The sequence below is a fragment of the Diadema antillarum genome, unplaced genomic scaffold, assembly GCF_040938485.1.
Source record: "Diadema antillarum isolate AM-2024a unplaced genomic scaffold, OU_Dant_1.0 seq00001426_RagTag, whole genome shotgun sequence".
NCBI lineage: Eukaryota > Metazoa > Echinodermata > Echinoidea > Diadematoida > Diadematidae > Diadema > Diadema antillarum.
Window position 1 is genome coordinate 135,602 of NW_027272178.1, and position 6,345 is coordinate 141,946.

General features: G+C 39.4%; 1 pseudogene; it reads right to left on the minus strand.

Annotated features, from left to right (window-relative positions):
* The window catches only part of LOC139709326 (solute carrier family 49 member 4-like), a 28,556-nt pseudogene extending 27,654 nt beyond the window's left edge, over positions 1 to 902 (minus strand).
* Positions 903 to 6,345: the final 5,443 nt, after the last annotated feature.

A 6,345-nucleotide genomic window follows, 5' to 3' on the forward strand; every position in this document is an offset into this window, starting at 1 on the left:
TAGCTACAATTGTAGCAAACGGTGTTCCCTACTGAATTTGTGTGTAAATTCTAAAGTTTCTTTCACTATTTCATTGGTGTGCAAAAGTCGTGCCTTTTTACAATAATGTTGTTAACCCGTTTCACACTGAATTCTGGATATGCCCATAGACTTAATACTGCGGGGGGGGGGGGGGTGTTTCACAAAGCCGTTCTTAAAGTTAAGAAGGACTTTAAGTGCGACTGGTTATCAGTTCTTGTGTGCTGTACTTATCAGAATCTCAATAATTCGGCAGCACAAGAACTGATCACCAGTCGCACTTAAGTCCTTAACTTTAAGAACGGCTTTGTGAAACACCCTCCCGACCACCAGGCTCCCGTACGGAACGGGTTAATGACCCTGCTGTCCCTGGTCAGTTGAAAGAAAAGCAATTGTAACAGATTTGTCTTACAATTTACATAAAAACTAAAAGTAATAGTAAAGCTTGACATTTTCTCTACAACTTTGTTCACTACGTATTCAGCTTAACAGAATGTTTTTCCAAAGCATGACAACTTTGGTGTCTCAAAATATTAAATGTGGCACACATGGGTGTTACCACCATGGCACAAAGAGTTACGAAACACCCGGCACCCAGCAATGCCCAGGCCAGGCCAGCCGGCCAGGCATGGCCACTTTATTTACACTCTTACAGACAGGTTCGCCACTTACCAAACATGCATGACCAGTAGCGTGTGCTTGAAATCATGAGTAACACGCAAAGTCAGGCTTCTCTTTGGCAGCACAAGATTGGTCATATAACAAGAGAGATCGCCTTGAACTCGTATCGGTAGCTAACATAGGTCATAGCCCACAGCTTGAGATACAAAATGCCCCGCATGCAGACAGCTTCTTCGTACTCCACTAGATCAGGATACCTACAACCTCAGCCGCTATCATGATCAGCTGATCGTCAGTGTTGATCGTAATAGAACGAGTGATATGCACTGTCTTTCTTCTCTCTCTTGATCGCGCACAAACATACTAAGTAGTCTATTTACCAGTCGTTTCAGGCTTACGTAATTAAGTAGGCCTATAAAGCAGATTAGTGTTCTGCAGGAGGTTAGCTGATAGGGCCTACTGTAAATAGGCCCGAGAGTTACTGCAATCAAGAGACATCATGTATGTTGCCCGAAGTAAAAACATAATGTATTCATGGTCAAACAAAGACTCGATAATGAATTTGCGGTAACCAAAGAAGCGAATAATCAACAGTCGGGGAAGCATCATTTCATATGCTTTATCGCTGTATGTGATAACAAACTATTTCTATTCAACTTTATTGTCAAATATCATAAGCAGTTATGAACACCTGCTACGAATAATGTCAGGTAGATGTGCTGGCAAGTAGGCCTATTGTAATAAGGATTAAACATGAATAATAGTCACATTACAAATGTTTATATCTCAATCTAAATTTACATCTAACCAAATCAGGAATTGACTGTTAGTGCAAATTTCCTTTCTTTTTTCTTCTCATGCGCAAAGTCGAACTACGAAATGGCCTGTGTAATATTCCGAGACTGCCCCGTGAACAGCAAAGGAAGGGGCGGGGGAGGGAGGGTGATATAATGGGAGTCTTATTATATAATCTTCTCCTCATCATCCAGGATCAAAATGTCAAAATGGTATAACGTCGAAGGGAAATCATTTCGATTATTCCACTTTTTTATGATTGAAAATAAATGAGCATAGCCCTATAAACAATATATAGAAATGATATCACATGAATATTGCCTTTCATCGACGTATATATAGATAGCCTACCCATCGAGTCAGTGTTTTGAGTATTTTATATATAGCTGTGATAAAAAAAAAAAAGAAGAAGAAGGAAATACAATGGGAACAAAACTACATACTCGGGTGGGATTCGAAACCACTACACGAACTTTTGATTGTTAGACAGTACGTCATTATCATCAACTACTGAGCTCCGCAATGACGGTAGTTGATCCCACGTCCTTATGGCAGTGCATTGGTATACTGAAAGATACGTTGAGTTGTTTCGGGAAAGAAAAAGGAAAAACTAGTGATAACATTGAATTTTCTTGTTGCAAATGATTATTCTTTTCATGCTAATTTGCATAAGGACTTTCCACTTTTCATTTACGTATTACAATAACGTAAACTAAACGTTACCTTTTTTTTTAATTTACAAGCAGCAAAGAAAAAATCTGATCTGACGCTGTAACAAAAATTGGAGCATTCAGAATTTCGAGAAAAATTACAATCTTTGCATGATTAAATAAATAAATAAATGAGATAAAACAACAATAGATTTATTCTATTTGGCTTTGTATTCTAATAGAATATACGTGATGAGACACCAACACAACAAGTTTAAATCATAATCGGTCGATAAATTACCCTTTTTAGGGGGGGGGGGGCAATGTGCATGGACGCAGCATCCCCAACTTGTGGCAGCAGTAGGCCTACCTGCACTCTAGCTTTTACCCTATTCATGAAAATTGATACATGTGGCGCCGGCCAAACAGCAGTAAGAAGATGTCGGCCTATGTAGGCTTATATCGTCGACTCTCTTTTTTTTCTTTCCTGAAGGGAATATTAATATCACAAATAAATAAATTAATTAATTAAAAAAAATTGCTCTCATGAAATATCTGCATGCTAAGCCAAACACAAATTCTACCCACAAGTGTAACCCTACCCCTAACCCTAATCCTAATCCTCACATCGAACTAAACCTAAAACCCTGTCACAACATTAAAACAACCCTAAACTACAAGTGTAAACCAATTAGTCCTTGGTGAATACGCAGTTCTCCTTCAAAAGCTACCTTCTGCTGTAATTATTTGAAACATTTCGCCTCATAACCTGGGTTATTTGTTATCTGATATATGTTGATCTTGTTAGATCCATTTTCTGTAATCTCTGTTGTATATTTCTGTAGTGTTATTTGTCAGTTTCGTTTGACTTTTATGAATGAGTTTGTGACACAGGGTCTCTAGGGAGAACAGTGCGTTGACTACTGATAGGGCCACCCTGTATAAATATGACTAAATAAATAAATAAATAAATAAAAAAAATTAGTCCATCAGGGTTGATCGTCACAAAAATGTGGGGACGGCTGTACCGTGGATCACTCTAGGTGGCAGCAGACAAGATTGAGACTTGACCGTATTCGTGCTGCATGGCTCACGCAAAACAGCCTGCGACGATGGGTCACATTTTTGTGGACTTGTATGTGGGTGTTGTATGTATGTATGGGGGTGTTGTAGGCAAGTGTGTGTATGTGTATGTGTGTGTGTGTGTGTGTGTGTGTGTGTGTGTGTGTGTGTGTGTGTGTGTGTGTGTGCGTGTGTCTGTTTGTCCTTGTGTGCGTGTGTGTATGTGTGCGCTGAAAATGATGAAGATTGTTGTGCTTTGAAATTTTACTCTTTTTCTTCAAACTTAATTTCATCTACTTTAAAGTCTAGTCAAGCTGGAAATATAACATGCATAATTATTTTGTTGTTGCTGCTTTTTTTTTCACTTGCGGGTGGATTCTAGAACAGATAGAACTGGTAAATTCGTTGCCGCAATAATAATAATAATAATAATAATTGCATTTATATGGCGCTTCATACTGACGTTTCTAAGCGCACTTTGCTACTCATACAAATAGACTAGAAAACACAATAACATTAACAAAATTAACGTTAACAGTAACAAAAGAAGAAGAAAGAAAAGAAAAGAAAAATACATGTGATACAATGGTACAATAATTGATATCTGTGTGCGCCTCCAGAAAAAAAAAATTACAGCTGATTAAACAGGTGAGTTTTAAGAAGAATTTTAAATGATTCGACAGAATAATATGAGGCATTCTGAATATAAAGAGGAAGTTTATTCCAAAGAGTGGGAGCAACGGAAGAGAAGGCTCGGTCACCATAACGGGTTTTTGTACGTGGGCCATGAAGTAATTGGAGAGAGGAAGATGAACGGAGGGGTCTGGCAGAAGAGGAGGAGCGGAGAGAGACTAGGTTTTGAAGATATATGGGTGCAAGATTACGTGTAATTTTGTACGTCAGAAGTAGGATCTTGAAAGTAATACGGGAATGTACTGGAAGCCAATGGAGTGAGCGGAGAACAGGAGATATATGGTCATGTCTCCTACTAAGGGAGACTAATCTAGCGGCTGAATTTTGGATACGTTGGAGAGGGGATATGTGAGAAAGAGGGAGGCCGGCAAGGAGGGAGTTGCAGTAGTTCAGATAGGAGGAGACGAAGGCATGGACGAGCCGCTCAGCTGATGATTGATCAAGCAGACGCCTGATCTTCCCTATTTTGAAAATACCCCATGATGCAGACTTACAAATGTTTGTGATATGGTGTTTAAGAGTTAAGTGTTTGTCCAAAGTAAAGCCAAGGTCTCTAACACAGTCAGAGACCTTAATAATCCCATCCCGAGTAGTTAGATCTGGTAGAGGAACTGTGCTCCTAAACTGTGAAGAGAAATGGATGAGTTCAGACTTGTCTTCGTTCAGACGGAGTCTGTTGGCAGTGGACCAGGTTTTGATGTCGTTGAGACATTCTCTCAGTGAATTAACAGCAGCAATCCTATCGCCAGGTGACATAGTTATGTAAATTTGAGTGTCGTCAGCATACATAGCGTAGTTGACTCCATGATGACAATTGATGATTCTGGTGAGTGGACCTGTATAGAGGAGAAAAAGAAGGGGGCCGGCAACGGATCCTTGCGGAACTCCGCAGCTGATAGGACTAGGACGTGACCAGGTCCCATTGATTATCACCCTCTGTCTGCGATCTTGAAGATATGACTTGATCCATTGGATGGCAGTGCCTGTGATGGAATAGTCATTACTAAGTCGTTGTAGTAGCAACGTGTGGTCGAGCGTGTCAAACGCAGCCGAATAGTCAAGAAGAAGAAGAGCAGCCTCATTGCCCTTGTCGACAGCAAGAAGGAGATCGTTGAGCACTTTCAACAAGGCAGTTTCTGTTGAGTGGAGGTTGCGGTATGCTGACTGGTTTGTAGGAAGCAGATGATTACTGTCAACATAAGACATTAACTGTGTAGACACAATCCTTTCAAGAAGCTTACTCACAAATGGCAGATTGGCAATTGGTCGGTAATTGCTCAGGACATCGGGATCTAGGTTCGGTTTCTTCAACAGAGGGGAAACAAGAGATGTCTTGAAAGGTATTGGAACTATACCCGATGACAATGATGTGTTAATGATGTTTTTTAGAACCGGAAGCAGCTCATCAAGGCACTCTTTGAGCAGCCAAGTTGGAAGAGGGTCCAGACTGCAAGAATTTGGTGGAGATAGCATGATGAGACGTCGAAGCTGTTCATCAGTGACTGGATTAAACTCGCTCAGGTTGCAGTTCAAAGAGTTCTCAGGAGCCTGGACGGATAACTCCAAATGGTTCACGTCAATAACCACATTTCACTTGTAATCATGTCATCTTTTCATTTTTATGTTTGTCTCATGGTAATGGTTGATTTACATGGATGTCTTGCTATTAAAATTCGCACTATGTACATCATATTACATTATTATCATTATGCATCATTATTATATGTGGGCCTCTCTGTTCACTCCGCTCACGCACCTGCTAATCTCGCTGACATAATACAGAGAACAAACAACGACAAAACGAAAGCTAGGGGAAAATAAAAGCCTCTTTTTATTTATTTCATTTACAAAGCGTCATCAGTTATACTTACCCCTGTAACCGTTCCTATATAATGAACATCCTGAGGATTAGGACCGGCGAAAATAACATTTGTGTGTGTGTGTGTGTGTGTGTGTGTGTGTGTGTGTGTGTGTGTGTGTCTGTGTGTGTGTGTGTGTGTGTGTGTGTGTACATTATCATCATTGTAATTCAATTCAATTCCGTGGCTATTCCATTTTATTGTCTGTGATGGAAATTTGTTTCGTTTGCTTGCATACACGTTACATCGTTACGTGCATATAAAATGCATAGTCATTACAGATCAATCAACGGTGATGTACATGTACTTCGATGCGGTAGACATATTAAAGATATACAGCATTAACATCAATATCCATATCAGAAGATACATACATAGGCCTTACACAGCATTAAAGAAAATTAAATCTGTGATATGAGTAAGAATTATTATGTGGTAATACATACATAAATTATACCTTGTTCTGCTGATGATGATTATAATGGCCAGGATGAACGAAGACTGCACAGTAATTGCAACCAAACATTGCTTTCAATCATGGTTTCCGAGAACGCCGAGAACACACACACACACACACACACACACACACATATATATATATATATATATATATACATACATATATATACATATACATATACATATAT